Below are 16,207 nucleotides of genomic sequence, written 5' to 3' on the forward strand. Positions count from 1 at the left end.
CCCCAAGCCTGCACAAAATTTAGTTATTTTATTCATATTTAGTTTCTTTTGTCTTTTATTAGCATATTTGGTATTGAAGTAATCCAAAAGTCATTGAAAGTAATCCAGTTAAAGTAACCCTACCCAACCCTGCTTATCAATGACCCTCAAGACAATTCTATTCGATGATCATCGCACTCTTTGCTGTTCTTGATCGATTATTTACTGTATTTTTTTAATTCTACTCCGCCTTTTTGCAATCGACACGAGAGATTTGAAATGGGAGTTGACATAAGTTCAAATTTTGGGGGTCTGCCGGTCCAGATGTTTGCTGAAATGTTTGGCGTGGTCTCTAAGGAGGCGTCAGCTTCCATAGCTCTGACATCATCGTCCCTGACAGACCCAACACTTGATGTGAACGCCCGTTCGAACTGGAGACGCTTCCTCAATGGAGGAGCAAGCGAGACAAAAACAAGGGCTTTTTATTCTCAATCGTGAGCGTGTTGTTGGTATTTCTTGTGACCTGCACGGGTGCATGGGTACAGTACTGTTCAAAATATCAGCAGTTTAATGTGACTAACTAGAACAGAGGTGTCGAACTCATTGAAACTCGGGGGCCAGACGATAGAACAAACATTCTCTCGGGGGCCGGACTAGTAGATTGAGGAGAAATAAATAAGAGAAAGAGAAGGAGAGAAAAAGAGAGAAAATTAGAGAGAGAGAGAGAGAGAGAATGTGAGAAACAAAAGAGATAGAAAGAGAAATAGTATGAGAGGGGGAAAGAAAGAAATCCCAAAAAGAAATTGAAAGAGAGGAGAAAAGGGGAAAGCAAGAGCGAGAAAAAAAGAGAAAGAAAAAAGGAAGAGCGAGCAAAAGAAGGCAAAAGACACAGAGAGAGAAAAGGGAGAGAGAGAGAAAGAGAGAAATACAAGTACAGCGTTTGTGAGAGGAACCTGGCTTTGGACGTATTTCAACCTGCAGCTCGTTTTTCTCTTGCGATTCTCTGAGCGTTGTTTCACGGGCCAGATTCAATCCCATAGCGGGCCTGATCCGGCCCGCGGGCCATCAGTTTGACACCCCTGAACTAGAATATCCCTGGTTTTTAGTATATTTTATATTGTTACATGCCAAACAAGTTGACTAGTAGTTGCAATCGATTCTCAGAAACAAGACCAGGAATTCATAATCGGCTGTGCAATTAGGCAAATAGTTGAAGGGGGCGTCTCATCTCATTAGCTACACCGCTTATCCTCAGTAGGGTCGCGGGGGTGCTGGAGCCCATCCCATCAATCATCGGGCAGTGGGCAGGGGACACCCTGGACTGGTTGCCAGCCAATCGCAGGGCACACGGGGACAGACAACTCACTCACACCTAGGGACAATTTGGACCGGCCAATTCACCTGACATGCATGTTTTTGGAATGTGGGAGGAAACCGGAGTGCCCGGAGGAAACCCACGCAAGCACAGGGAGAACATACAAACTCCGCACAGGAAGTCTGGAGCTGGATTTGAAGCCACGCAGGAGGTTCCCAAGACATGAACTGTGCAGCACATGCGCTAACCACTGCGCCGCCGTGCTGCCTCAAGGGGGCGTGTTCAGAAAAATAGCAGTGTCTGCTGTCGACTGTAAAAACTCAAAAATATGTTTTATTTCCCAAAATAAAATATTTAGAAATCCGAAGACAGTGGGACCTCCCTACTTTGCGGTTCCACGTTCGCGGGTTCAGAGCTTCGCAGGTCTAAAAAATAATAATAATAACAAAGTACCGTATTTTCCGCACTATAAGGCGCACCGGGTTATAGGGCGCACCCCGAAAAAAGAGTTTTTGGTCCTATATTTGACATACATAAGGCACACCGGATGATAAGGCGCTACAATGGGAACGTGGACAAAACAGTCAGATGGTTCAGTCCAACTTATTACCCCCTTAACATTCCTAAAGCTTGCAAAGAAGCAAATACGTTTCATAGACACGTGCGGATGCGGTGTCCGTACGATGTCACTCAAATGCATCGTTCCAAATATCATTCGGAAGGTTAAAGTCTTGGGATTCAAGAAATGCCAACCATTCCTTAGTTTCTATTTTCTTTTTCGCTCGCAACTTTACTGTATATATTACAATAAACACTTGGAATTGAGTTGAATTTAAAAATAGACACTCCATTCCATCCATTATCTGCGCCGCTTATCACAGAAACATCGAGTTCAGTCTGAAACAAGATACAGGGATAATATAGAAAGCCGGAGTAGCTCACCGAAGTCGTTGTGTTCATAATAATGTGCAGCCGTGGTCCTCTTATATCCGTGAGTTTAGTAAATCCAGGAGAATAAAATATTTACAAATACAAAATAGTAAAAAAATGCTTTCTGTGTGCCGTCAGCCACGTGCTATACACATTCATCTTTTTCGGCCAATTGCAGGCTTTGTTTTGCCGTTTAAGCAGATGCCAGCCTGTAAGTGATAAAAAGGATCTGCCCCTTGACCTCCGAATAACTTCAGCCAATAGCGATCGCTTCAAATGATGATTGACACATTGGTTAGCCAATGAAACGCCGGTATATAAATCCCAGCATACACCGCGGACTACTCCACGTTCTGGGGAAAATCTAGTTGGCGGCGGCAAGTTAGTTGCAAGACTTTGCGACTTAATATTGATCCATATATAAGGCGCACTGTATTATAAGGCGCATGGTCAGCTTTTGAAAAAAATAAAGGCTTTTAGGTGCGCCTTATAGTGCGGAAAATACGGTAATAAAAAAAGTAAAATTTTTGAAGCGTCGTCGCTACTTCGCAAATGTTCACTTTTCACGGGTGGTTTTGGTCCCCATTAACCGGGTCTAAAAAATAATAATAATAAAATAAAATAATTTAAAAAAGAATAATAATTTTTTTTTTGTAAGCATTTTTGAAGGGGCGTCGCTACTTCGCGGATTTTCACTTTTCGCAAGTGTTTTTGGTCCCCATTAACTGCGATAACCGAGGGATTACTGTATTTAGTTGCATGACCACAGATTTTTCTCACTGATGTGTTTATAAAGTTTAAAGGGGTGCGTTCCAAAAAATAGCAGTGTGGCAACCAATTTCTCATCTCATCTCATCAGCCGTACCGCTTATCCTCATTAGGGACGCGGGGGGGCTGGAGCCCATCCCAGCCATCTCCGGGCAGTGGGCAGGGGACGCCCTGAACTGGTTGCCAGCCAATCGCAGGGCACACAGGGACAGACAACTCGCTCGCTCATTGACACCTAGGGACAATTTGGACCGGCCAATTCACCTGAAATGCATGTTTTTGGAATGTGGGAGGAAACCGGAGTGCCCGGAGGAAACCCACGCAAGCACGGGGAGAACATACAAACTCCGCACAGGAAGTCCGGTAGCTGGATTTGAACCCACGACAGGTTCCCGTGACCTGAACTGTGCCACACAAGCGCTAACCACTGCGCCGCCGTGCTGCCCGCAACCAATTTCTGAGTTCATCAGTTTTGGGGAAGAACAGAAACAAAAACAGGTGTGAACCGGGTAGCGCCTCTTTAAGGATGATAAATCCGGCACAGGTGGAACATGCGCTTGAGGAAAATGGGTCGTTCAAGACACTGCTCTGAAGAACGGTGTTCTTTGACCAAAAAGTTGATTGGAGAGGGAGGAACCTATAAAGAGGTGCAAAAAAAATGGTCGGCTGTTCAGCTAAAATGGTCTCCAATGCCTTAAAATGGTTCGAAAAACCGTAGACACTGAAGGATATTATACATTTGACTCTAAAAGATTTTATACGATTGAATACAAGTTACATTTATGGAGTGCAATGACGATTTTCACAGAGTAGGCTGAAATTCAATGACAGGTCACGCTGATCCGAATGCGGAATGTTTTGTCTGGTTCTGTTGATAACAGGACACTGACGCAGGACGGAAATCGATATTAAACAGGACAAAATAAACGGGAACAAAAACAGTATGTTGAAATATAACAGGACAAACTAGACGGGAAAAATAGCGGACAGGAAATACCAACAGAAAACAGGACCAAGTCAAAATCCACGTCTTGCGGGGCCGAGGTTCGGTGACGGACTGACAACAGAGGACGGACAGGACTGGGTTCAAATAGTGACAGGGAGCCAATCAGAACCTGTGGCGGTTGGCGCCAAATGGGCGGGCACAGGTGGACATCAGTAATCATGACACCTCCCTCTAAACCACAGGTGTCAAACAGGCGGCCCGCGGGCCAGATCAGGCCCGCTAAGGCATTGAATCCGGCCCGTGAGACAACACTAAGAGAAGCACAAGAGAGAAACAAGCTGCAGGTTGAAATATGTCAACTTGATGTTGCCAAAGCCAGGTGCCTCTCACAAAGACACTATACTTGTATTTATTTCTCTCTCTCTCCCTCTCTCTCTCTTTCTCTCTCTCTTTCTTTTCCACCCCTTTTCTCCCACTCTGTCTCTGTCTCTTTCACTCTCTGTGTCTCTCTTTTTCTCTTCCTTTGTTGCTCTTTGTCTCTTTCACTCTGTGTGTCTTTGAACCTCTTTTGCTCTAATTTCCTTTTTTTCCTTTTCTCTCTTTTCTCTTTCTCTCTTCCTACCCTCGCGCTTTCTTTTCTCTCCTTCTGTCTTTCTATTTCTCTTTGGATTTCTTTCTTCCTCTCCCTTTCTTTTCCCCCTCTCTCACGACTTTTTATCTTTTGTTCACGCTCTCTCACTCTCTCTCTTTCTTTGTCCCGCCGTCTCTCCTTTTCCCTCCCTCTTTCTTCTTATTTCTTTATCTCTCTTTTTCTTTCTCTTTAATCTACTAGTCCGGCCCCCGACAGAATGTTTGTTCTATCGTGTGGCCCCCGAGTTAAAATGAGTTTGACACCCCTGCTCTAAACGATATGTCAGCGTTGGCATCCATGACTACTTCCGTAAACAATGGACGCATTGCATGTGGGGGCAAGTGTCCCGCTTGTCCAAAAGAGGACACATTCACACAGGAGACACATGAGGTAGCAAACAAGTCGCATTTAGTTAAAAATCTAAACGATCTCACAAAAACATCGAATTCCATTCAAAAATCAGCCAAGTCTCGAACCTGTGACCTCCAAGTCTCGGGTCAGGCACCCAACCCTAAGGCCACCGAGCTGGTCTACATGGAGACTTTTATATGTAGTCGTGAAAATATGGTACTTGTACTTTGAGTTCCCTACACAAAATCTAAAAACACAAAGAATAAATATAAAAATCAAAAATATGCATCAATCAGTCATACATGAATACATAATCAGGACTTAAAGGGACAGTGTCAGCGCCTCCTTGTGGTAAAAAGTTATTAAGACAAAAATAATATTGATTCTAATAATTAGCAACTATCTTATAGATGTTCTTTTTTAAGTATTTGAGATTCTATCTATGGTATATATCTATGGTATCTATGCTATCTATCTATTTATCTATCTATGGTGTCTATGGTATCTATCTATGGTATCTATCGATCTATGGTATGTATCTGGTATCTATGGTATCCATGGTATCTATCTTTTTATCTATCTATGGTATCTATGGTATGTATGGTATCTATCTGGTATCTATCTATCTATCTATGGTATGTATGGTATCTGTGGTATCTGTGGTATCTATGGTATCAACTACCTTTCTATCCATCTATGGTATCTATCTGATATCTATGGTATCTATCTTTGTCTAGCTATGGTGTCTATGGTATCTATCTATGGTATCTATCTATCGATCTATGGTATGTATCTGGTATCTATGGTATCCATGGTATCTATCTATTTATCTATCTATGGTATCTATCGATCTATGGTATGTATCTGGTATCTATGGTATCCATGGTATCTATCTTTTTATCTATCTATGGTATCTATGGTATGTATGGTATCTATCTGGTATCTATCTATCTATCTATTTATCTATCTATCTATCTATCTATCTATCTATCTATCTATGTATGGTATCTGTGGTATCTGTGGTATCTATGGTATCAACTACCTTTCTATCCATCTATGGTATCTATCTGATATCTATGGTATCTATGGTATCTATCTTTGTCTAGCTATGGTGTCTATGGTATCTATCTATGGTATCTATCTATCGATCTATGGTATGTATCTGGTATCTATGGTATCCATGGTATCTATCTATTTATCTATCTATGGTATCTATCGATCTATGGTATGTATCTGGTATCTATGGTATCCATGGTGTCTATCTTTTTATCTATCTATGGTATCTATGGTATGTATGGTATCTATCTGGTATCTATCTATCTATTTATCTATCTATCTATCTATCTATCTATCTATCTATCTATCTATCTATCTATCTATCTATCTATGTATGGTATCTGTGGTATCTGTGGTATCTATGGTATCAACTACCTTTCTATCCATCTATGGTATCTATCTGATATCTATGGTATCTATCTTTGTCTAGCTATGGTGTCTATGGTATCTATCAATGGTATCTATCTATCGATCTATGGTATGTATCTGGTATCTATGGTATCCATGGTATCTATCTATTTATCTATCTATGGTATCTATGGTATGTATGGTATCTATCTGGTATCTATCTATCTATCTATCTATTTATCTATCTATCTCTATCTATCTATCTATGGTATATATGGTATCTGTGGTATCTATGGTATCAACTACCTTTCTATCTATCTATGGCAGGGTTGTCAAGCAGGCAGGCCGCGGGCCGGATCAGGCCCGCTAAGGGATTGAATCTGGCCCGCGAGACAACGCTGAGGGAAGCGCAAGAGAAAAACGAGTTCCAGGTTAAAATATATCCACTTGATGTTGCCGAAACCAGGTGCCTCTCACAAATGTTGCACTTGTGTTTAATTCTCGCACTCTCTCTCTCTTCCTCCCTTTTCTCTCACTTTCTTTCTCTCTCTCTCTCTTTCACTCTATCGGTCTCTCTTTTTCTCTTTCTTTTTTCCTCTTTGTCTCTTTCTCTCTGTGTGTCTTTTTACATTCTTTTGCTCTCTTCGTTTTTCTTTTCTCTCTCTTTTCATTCTTTCTCTCCCTCTCCCTCTTGCTTTCCCCTTCTCTCTTTCTCACCTTCATTTTTTCCTCCTTCTCTTATCCCTCTGTATTTCTCTTTGGATTTCTTTCTTTCTCTGTCTTTCTTTCCCCCTGTCTCACTATTTCTCTTTTTATCTCTTGTTTCTTACATTATCTCCCCCTCTCTCTCTCACCCTCTCTCTTTCTCCCTTTCTCTCTTTCTTTGTCCCACCCTCAAGTCAAGTCAAATCATCTTTATTTGTATAGCCCTTAATCACAAAGAGTCTCAGAGGGCTGGACAGACCACAGATTATTGCAAACCACAGACTATTATTACACCATCCCCTGATCTGGAACCTACATGAGGGCAAGGAAAAACTCAAAAACCTCAACATGAGCAAAGTGAAGAAACCTTGAGAAGGGACCGCACATTAGGTCATCCCCCTTCACACCCTCTCTCTTTTTCTCTCCCCCTCTTTCTCTTATTTCTTTCTTTCTCTTGTTTTTTCTCTCTAATCTACTAGTTCGGCCCCCTAGAGTATGTTTGTTCTATCGTGTGGCCCCCGAGTTAAAATGAGTTTGACACCCCTGATCTATGGTATCTATCTGATATCTATGGTATCTATGGTATCTATCTATCGATCTATGGTATGCATCTGGTTTCTATGGTATCCATGGTATCTATCTATGTATATACCTATGGTATCTATCTATGTATATATGTATGGTATCTATCTATCTATCTATCTATCTATCTATCTATCTATCTATCTATCTATCTATCTATCTATCTATCTATCTATCTATCTATCTATCTATCTATCTATCTATCTATCTATCTATCTATCTATCTAGACATCTATCTATCTATCTAGACATCTATCTATCTATCTAGACATCTATCTATCTATCTGGTATCTGTGTTATCTATGGTATCTATATCTATCTATCGCTCTAGGGTATCTATCTATCTATCTGGTATCTGTGTTATCTATGGTATCTATATCTATCTATCGCTCTATGGTATCTATCTGGTTTCTATGGTATCTATCTGGTATAGATGTTCTTTTTTAAGTATTCGAGAAATTTCTGTCTATTTACATTACACCAGCCCTACCTAGAGGGCGAGGGCATAATTGTCTGCCATCTTGCTGCTATGGTTACCCCAAATACCTGGCGAACGGCTGGGTAAAAAACATTTGCTTTGAGTCTCCGGAATTTTCATTCATAGTTGTCATTTTAGCACTCGTTTTTGGTTGCACGTTGGAATACTACATCTATTAGTCGAATAATACACACTGCCCCTTTAACCTTCTTATGAAGGCAGGGGCCCCAAACTATCATCCTGAGGGCCGTAAATGGCCCCCGGGTCGTGAGTTTTAAGCTTCTCATTTGATTTTTACAGTTACTTCAAAGGTATGTCAAAATGTCCTTTCGTAAAATGCAACTATCACACGCGTACACCAGATATTGATATTATCGATACTAAGCAAATACTTGGATTGGATCGATACTATTGTCCTAGGATTGATAGTTTGCCCCTCAAAGCACTATTACTCTATGTAGAGAGCCCAGCCCTTCTCTCTCACCCAGCGTCCTTAGCCAATTTATGCTTGAGTTAGTGACTGACAGGAACCATTTTAGCACTCCTCCCTACCTGGGAAAGAAGAGAGGGCCGAATCTTTGCGATCACCCCTTCCCCAGAAACTAAAAATGACAACCAGGAAAGGCAGTGTGGACTTTTTTTTTTTTCATCAACAACAGAAAACACAATGCTAGGTGTCATTTGTGTGGTCTGCTACTGTAGCAACACCCAAAGATTACATAAACACCTGGAAAAAAGCTCATCCTGCAGAAAGGAACGAGCTGCAACCCAAAATGTCAACATGTTACTGTTCCTGAACAAAAATCTGTTGTCACTATGGCAACAGAGCCAATGAGAAATAGTTGACATTTTATTTGTACGACTGACTTGGTTTTCTGGATATCGTGCAATGAAAGGTTCATTGTTCCACAGAATTTGTATGTTTGCTGCATTTTTGGTTTGACTCTCTTGGCTTTTTGTTCAGAAACAGTAAAAAACATATTTCTATTTCTGTTTCATACTGTTACAGTTTGCAATGTAGTTATTTAATGAAAAAAATGAAACATATTTAGTGGTTTAAATACTTATGCTGTTTTTTTTGTCGTTATAAACTAACTCAAAGTGAGAAGGTTTTAACTTTTCGCCGATCTTGACATTTCCAAACGAAAAAAATCGGTATCCCATCAGTATCCATCGATACTACCATGTACAGAAAACACAATGCTAGGTGTCATTTGTGTGGTCTGCTACTGTAGCAACACCCAAAGATTACATAAACACCTGTAAAAAAAAGCTCATCCTGCAGAAAGGAACGAGCTGCAACCCGAAATGTCAACATGTTACTGTTCCTGAACAAAAACATGTCAATCTGTTGTCACTATGGCAACAGAGCCAGTGACAATTGATATTTTAATTGCATGTTTTTGTTACATTGCTGATTTTTTGTTTTACTTTCTTGGCTTTTGTTCTGAAACAATTGTAATACAAATAGTTCTATACTTTCAAAGTTTACCATATAGTTACTGCCTATAATCTTTATTCATTGAAAAGTCATTCAAGGGAGGACGGTTCTGTCAGGACCAGAACGGAAACAGGACCCAATTACGTTACGTTTCTCTCAAGTTTTATGAAAGGAAAGAGGAAGGGCTGCGCCCACCATCCGGTGTCCGCTACGCACAGGAAGCACGTCGCTCTGAACGCGGAAGTGGATCTTCCTTGGCGAGCGATGGCGGTGTCAAGGATGGAAAAACAGGTCGATAACCGGGACAGGAGAGCAAAAACGTGGTCGGGTTCAGAAACGGGTCGTAAGCCGGGACGGGAGAGCAGACGTGGTTGGGATCAAAAATGCGTCGTAGCCGGAGACAGACGGGAGTAAAAACGAGAGAGGTGGAAGTCAGGGTCGAAAAAGGCTTGCCTCGTATACGCAGAGGTTCGCAGACGGACCGACAAAAGGGGACAGACAGGACTGGGTACAAATACCGATCGGGAGCCAATCGGACAGCTTAGTCACATCAGTAATCAGGACATGCTCAAGTTATTGAAAATGTATTTATAAAAGTATTTGCCCCTTCCTGATTTCGGTGTTTTTTTGCACATTTATTACTCACAAAGGTTTTAGATCATTGAACCAATTTTAATATCACGCAGAGACAACCCAAGGAAATACAAAATGCAGTTTTGAAATGTTGATTTTATTTATTACGGCCCCCATCCCCAAAAAATGAATTCCTCCCTGAACCGAGTTGGGCCACCTTTGTCACGGTTGCCATGGCGCCCAATTGGCCCCTCCCGTGTGGCACCAGCTCCGGCTCATTGACAGATTGGCTTTCCGTCTATTAAAGCTCAGCGCTCTCACTCTTCCTTGGTCAGTCCGTCAACGAACCTCTGCCCCGCAAGACGTGGGTTTTGACTCGGTCCTGTTTCCTGTCCGGTATTGTTCCTGTTTATTTCTGTCCCGTTTAATATCGATTTCCAGTTTCGTTCCCGTCTATTTTTGTCCTGTTTATTATTCTCTCCAGTTTTCATTCCGATCTACTTTGTCCTGTTTATTTTCGATATCCTGCTTCATTATTAATCCTGTCTGTCCCGTCCTTTTCGGGTTTGACCCCATCTGTCCGATATCTACATAATACATATTGCAATAAAATTCGGTAATATGCAATGTAGGTGGTGTGGTTTAATGTGGGCTATTAGTCTGCCGGGTAGAGTTAAAGAGCCTCATGGCATGAGGAAGAAAAGATCTCTTCAGTCTGTCCGTAGTACAAGACAGTGACAGCAGGCTGTCGCTGAAACTGCTCTTCTGTCTGGAGATAATGCTGTGTAGTGGATGCGATGGATTGTCCCTGATTGACCGTAGCTTTTCCAGTGCCCGTCTCTCAGCTACTGTTGTCAGGCTGTCCAGCTCTTTGCCCACAACAGAGCTCGCTTTCCTAGCCAGTTTATTGAGACGAGAGGCATCCTTCTTCTTGACGCTTGTGTGAGAACGTCATGCGTTTGGGTCCTGATTCTGTTCTGGTTCATGAAAACCTTTGGCAGCCATAATAGAAATCAACCGATGACTTTGAGCCCACTCTTCTTTGCAAAATGATTTCAAATCTCCCATATTGGAGCGTTTTCTACTAAGTATTGCCCGTTTAATCCAGATTTTGACTTGGCCATTATTATGGTATCTGTTTTTTCAACGAGGGCTAACGCTTTTTCAGGATAGAGCGCTCACATGGCTAACGCAGGCACACATCAAATCATCTGTTGGCAATTATTAGCTTCTCAAAGGCCATTGAATCACAAGGGTGGTGCTCACAGACTTTGCATAGTCTTCTCATGATGTGTGCATGTTCGCATCGTGCGTTTTATCCTTCCTTTGTGAGTTTGAGGGGAATTCCGCTTATGGCTTGCTGCTCACTCACGGGCAAAACACGCTACGATTTAGAATTTTGACGAGTGCAATGCCCCGCGTGCGGGAGTCGGTGACCCCGCCCTGCAGCTCAGGAACATTTCGGGGATGTTTTTCTTCTCGATCCAATTGGTAACACCCGCTAGCAAAGCGAGAGAAGAGGCTGTTTATCATGTTTTCCTTCGGGATCTAAGTATGGATGTATCTATGGTATCTATGGTATATATCGTATCTATCTAGACATCTAGACATCTATCTATCCATCTATATATGGTATCTATCTATCGTATCTATGGTATATATCGTATCTATCTATCTAGCTATCTGTCTATCTATCTATCTATCTAGACATCTATCTAGACATCTATCTATCTATGGTATCCATCCATGGTATCTATCTATCTATCTATCTATCTATCTATCTATCTATCTATCTATCTATCTCTATCTAGACATCTAGACATCTATCTAGACATCTATATATGGTATCTATCTATCGTATCTATGGTATATATCGTATCTATCTATCTATCTATCTATCTGTCTATCTATCTATCTATCTAGACATCTATCTATCTATCTATCTATCTAGACATCTATCTATCTAGACATCTATCTCGACATCTATCTATCTATGGTATCCATCTATGGTATCCATCCATGGTATCTATCTATCTATCTATCTATCTATCTATCTATCTATCTATCTATCTATCTATCTATCTATCTATCTATCTATCTATCTCGACATCTATCTATCTATGGTATCCATCCATGGTATCTATCTATCTATCTATCTATCTATCTATCTATCTATCTATCTAGACATCTAGACATCTATCTATCTAGACATCTATCTATCTAGACATCTAGATATCTATCTATCTCGACATCTATCTATCTATGGTATCCATCCATGGTATCCATCCATGGTATCCATCCATGGTATCTATCTATCTATCTATCTATCTATCTATCTAGACATCTATCTAGACATCTATCTAGACATCTATCTAGACATCTATCCATCTAGACATCTCGACATCTATCTATCTATCTATCCATCTAGACATCTCGACATCTATCTATCTATGGTATCTATCTATCTATCTATCTAGACATCTAGACATCTATCTATCTAGACATCTAGACATCTATCTATCTAGACATCTAGACATCTATCTATCTAGACATCTATCCACCTATCTAGACATCTATCTCGACATCTATCTATCTATCTGTCTATCTAGACATCTATCTAGACATCTATCTATCTAGACATTTATCTATCTAGACATCTATCTAGACATCCCCCTATCTATCTATGGTATCCATGGTGTCTATGGTATCTATCTATCTATCCATCTATCTATCTATCTATCTATCTATGGTATCCATCTGGTGTCTATGGTATCTATCTATCTATCTATCTATCTATCTATCTATCTATCTCTGGTATCTATGGTACCTATCTATCTATCTATGGTATCTATCTGGTATCTATGGTATCTATCTCTGGTTTCTATGGTATCTATCTGTCTGTCTGTCTGTCCACCCAAAAGGACACACAGACAGTCCTACACTGCAAAACTTTCAATTTACAACCGTTTCAGAACAAACACAAGAAAATCGGAACAAGAAGGCAGCAATTGTCAGGAACCAGAACTGGATCAGGACCCAAATGTATGACGCTTCTCACACAAGCCTTGTATTTTACGGGAAATGGGGAGTCACGCACGTTAGGCAGCGGTCTGGCGTGGAATGTTAGGAAGCCAGAGGCTGACGAGATCGATACCAATTGCCCGAGCAGATATCGGACAGCTGGGGTCGATACCGGACAGGGCAGGACAGACAGGATTGATATCAAAACAGGATATCGAAATTAAATAGGACAAACTAGACGGGCACAAGACTGGAAACCGATATTAAACAACGGGACAGACAGGATTGATATCAAAACAGGATATCAAAATTAAATAGAACAAACTAGACGGGAATGAAACTGGAAACCGATATTAAACAACGGGACAGACAGGATTGATATCAAAACAGGATATCAAAATTAAATAGGACAAACTAGACGGGAATGAAACTGGAAACCGATATTAAACAGGGCAAAAATAAATGGGAACAATACTAGACAGGAAATACAGAGTCAAAACCCATGTCCTGCGGGGCAGAGGTTCCTTGACGGACTGACCAAGGAAGAGTGAGAGCACTGAGCTTAAACAGACGCAAAGCCAATCTGTCATCTATCTGTTTTTTGTTCAGGAATAAAATCATGTTTATATTTTGGGTTGCAGCTCGTTACGCTCTGCTAGTTAAAATTTCCTTTTGTGTTTATGTAAATGTGCGGTGTTCCCACAGTAGCAGACCCCTTTACCACACAAATTACATCTAGAATTCTCCTTTTTTTTGTAGATAGAAAAAAGTCCACACTGCGTTGCGCTTAGCATCTGATAGGAGGTGTATAGATTTGACCCGCTCTTCTGCCTGGCAGGCAGGATGCAGCAGCAGGCCAGGTAGAGAGAGGGGTCAAAAGTATGCTTATCGGTGGCAGGCACACACATAATTTTAAGTCTGGCCAAGGGCGCTGTGAGAGAGAGAGAAGGGCTGCGCTATCAACACAGAGAAGTGGCATTTCAGGAAATGGGTGTAGGAGCCAAATATCGATTCCCAGGACCATAGTATCGATCCGATCCACAACGACCATACAGATAATAAAATTGATAAATGATTGTTATTTTTTTTACTCATTCATGTTAAATATAAATATAACTTCTGTCTGCGATCCGAGTACTTGCTAAGTATCAATAATATCGATATTATCGATATTCTGTAATAATATGAAAAAAATACATAAACTATCATTTACAAGTGCATTTCTTTAAATATTCACCAGTTGAGTCTCTACATAGAGAAGCGACGGTTCAGGAAATGGGTATCGATCCCAGGGCGATAGTATCAATCCGATCCAAGCCGGTGATAAGTATCAATAATATCAATGTTAGGATCGATCCACCCACAATGACCATACAGATAACAATGTTGATAGATTTACTCATTCACGTTACATGGAAATATAACTTCTAATGTGAACTTAAAATGACATTGTGTAATATTGAGCGCCTCCTAGTGGTAGAAATACTTCAATCATTTAAGTAAAAACATTGATTTGTAATAATAATAAGAAAATACATGAGCTATCATTTACAAGTGCATTCCTTTAAATATTCACCAGTTGAGTCTCTACATAGAGAAGCGGTGTTTCAGGAAATGGGTATCGATCCCGGGGCAATAGTATCGAACCGATCCAAGTATCAATAATATCGATGTTTGGATCGATCCACCGACAATGACCATACAGATAACAATCTTGATGGATTATTTCTTACTCATTCATGTTACATAACTTCAAATGTGAACTGAAAAAGGACATTGTGTAATATTGAGCGCCTCCTAGTGGTAAAAATACTTAATTCATTTGATTAAAAACATTATCGATCTGTAATAATAAGAAAAAAATACATAAACTATCATTTGCAAGTGTATTTCTTTATATACTTGCGAGTTGAGTCTCTACATAGAGAAGCGGTGTTTCAGGAAATGGGTATCGATCCCAGGGCAATAGTATCGATCCGATCCCGGTACTCACTTAGTATCGATAATATCGATGTTGGGATCGATCCACCCACAATGACCATTCAGATAACAATCTTGATAGATTATTTCTTACTCATTCATGTTACATAACTTAAAATGACATTGTGTAATATTGAGCGCCTCCTAGTGGTAAAAATACTTCAATCATTTAAGTAAGAACATTATCGATCTGTAATAATAAGACAAAAAAAACACGAACTATCGTATTAAAGTGCATTTCTTTAAATACTCGTAAGTTGAATCTATATTGGCAGATACATAGAGAAGCGGTGTTTCAGGAAATAGGTGGAGGAGCAAAGTATCGATCCCGGGGCAATAGTATCGATCCGATCCCAGTATCGATATTTGGATCGATCTGCCCCCACCTACCGGACACCAGTGTATTCAATAACTTGAGTTCAGATTGGTGTATGGTTGTGCAAATCCCGAAAGTTTTGCAACACCCTTTTGGGCTGGGCTCTGCAAGTTTTCGAACATCTCTCATGGTCACTTAACGGGGAGAAGGAGGGAGGGATGATGTTGGAGGAAGAGGAGGATTCAAAGTGCCTGTGTGTCTGAAGGCAGAAACTTGACTTCAAGCCGCTGTTGAGGACATCCAACACCCATCGGTCCTCTGGAAACAACAGCACACTCTGGATGGACCTTCACCAGTCCCAGGATTCTGATTTCTGATTTCAGATTGGAGCTCCTGAAGGTCAGCACGGTTCCTGCAAGAAGCGGTTGCATTTTGGATGACTCCGGGGGTTGCTATGTGGACTTGGCTGCTGTTAGGAACGCTGCTGGCTCCCGGAGCCTGGAGCCTTCTCGGAGAAGAAGAGGAGGAGCTGCTGGTGGAGCTCCATAACCACTATAGAGGGCAAGTGTCCCCCAGTGCCTCTGCCATGCTGCCCCTGGTAAGCAGGAAGGATACAATCCTATTCATACACGAAGCTGTGGATTGAACTTCTCGGTTATTCTCAATTGCTTGTTGCATGCTTAGAACGAAGGTCGGCCATGCGCTTTTACAAAATGGCATATGGTTTCAGGACAAATTATAACTTAAGGGGCTGTAGTGAATTCATAATCCCAATGGTGAGAACCAC

The 16,207-nt window shown here is 40.9% G+C and overlaps 1 pseudogene across 1 annotated transcript in view; it reads left to right on the plus strand.

The window, feature by feature from the left end:
• The first annotated feature begins 258 nt into the window (after nucleotides 1-258).
• LOC148368602 (uncharacterized) overlaps nucleotides 259-16,207 on the plus strand; it is a 32,872-nt pseudogene continuing 16,923 nt past the window's right edge. Inside the window, exons 1-2 of the transcript XR_015849857.1 lie at nucleotides 259-439; nucleotides 15,716-16,018. The product of XR_015849857.1 is annotated as an uncharacterized LOC148368602 (transcript). The remainder of the gene's footprint in view (nucleotides 440-15,715; nucleotides 16,019-16,207) is intronic.

Source organism: Urocampus carinirostris, chromosome 3 (assembly GCF_059441175.1).
Source record: "Urocampus carinirostris isolate Australia breed hairy pipefish chromosome 3, RoL_Ucar_1.0, whole genome shotgun sequence".
Taxonomy (NCBI): Eukaryota; Metazoa; Chordata; class Actinopteri; order Syngnathiformes; family Syngnathidae; genus Urocampus; species Urocampus carinirostris.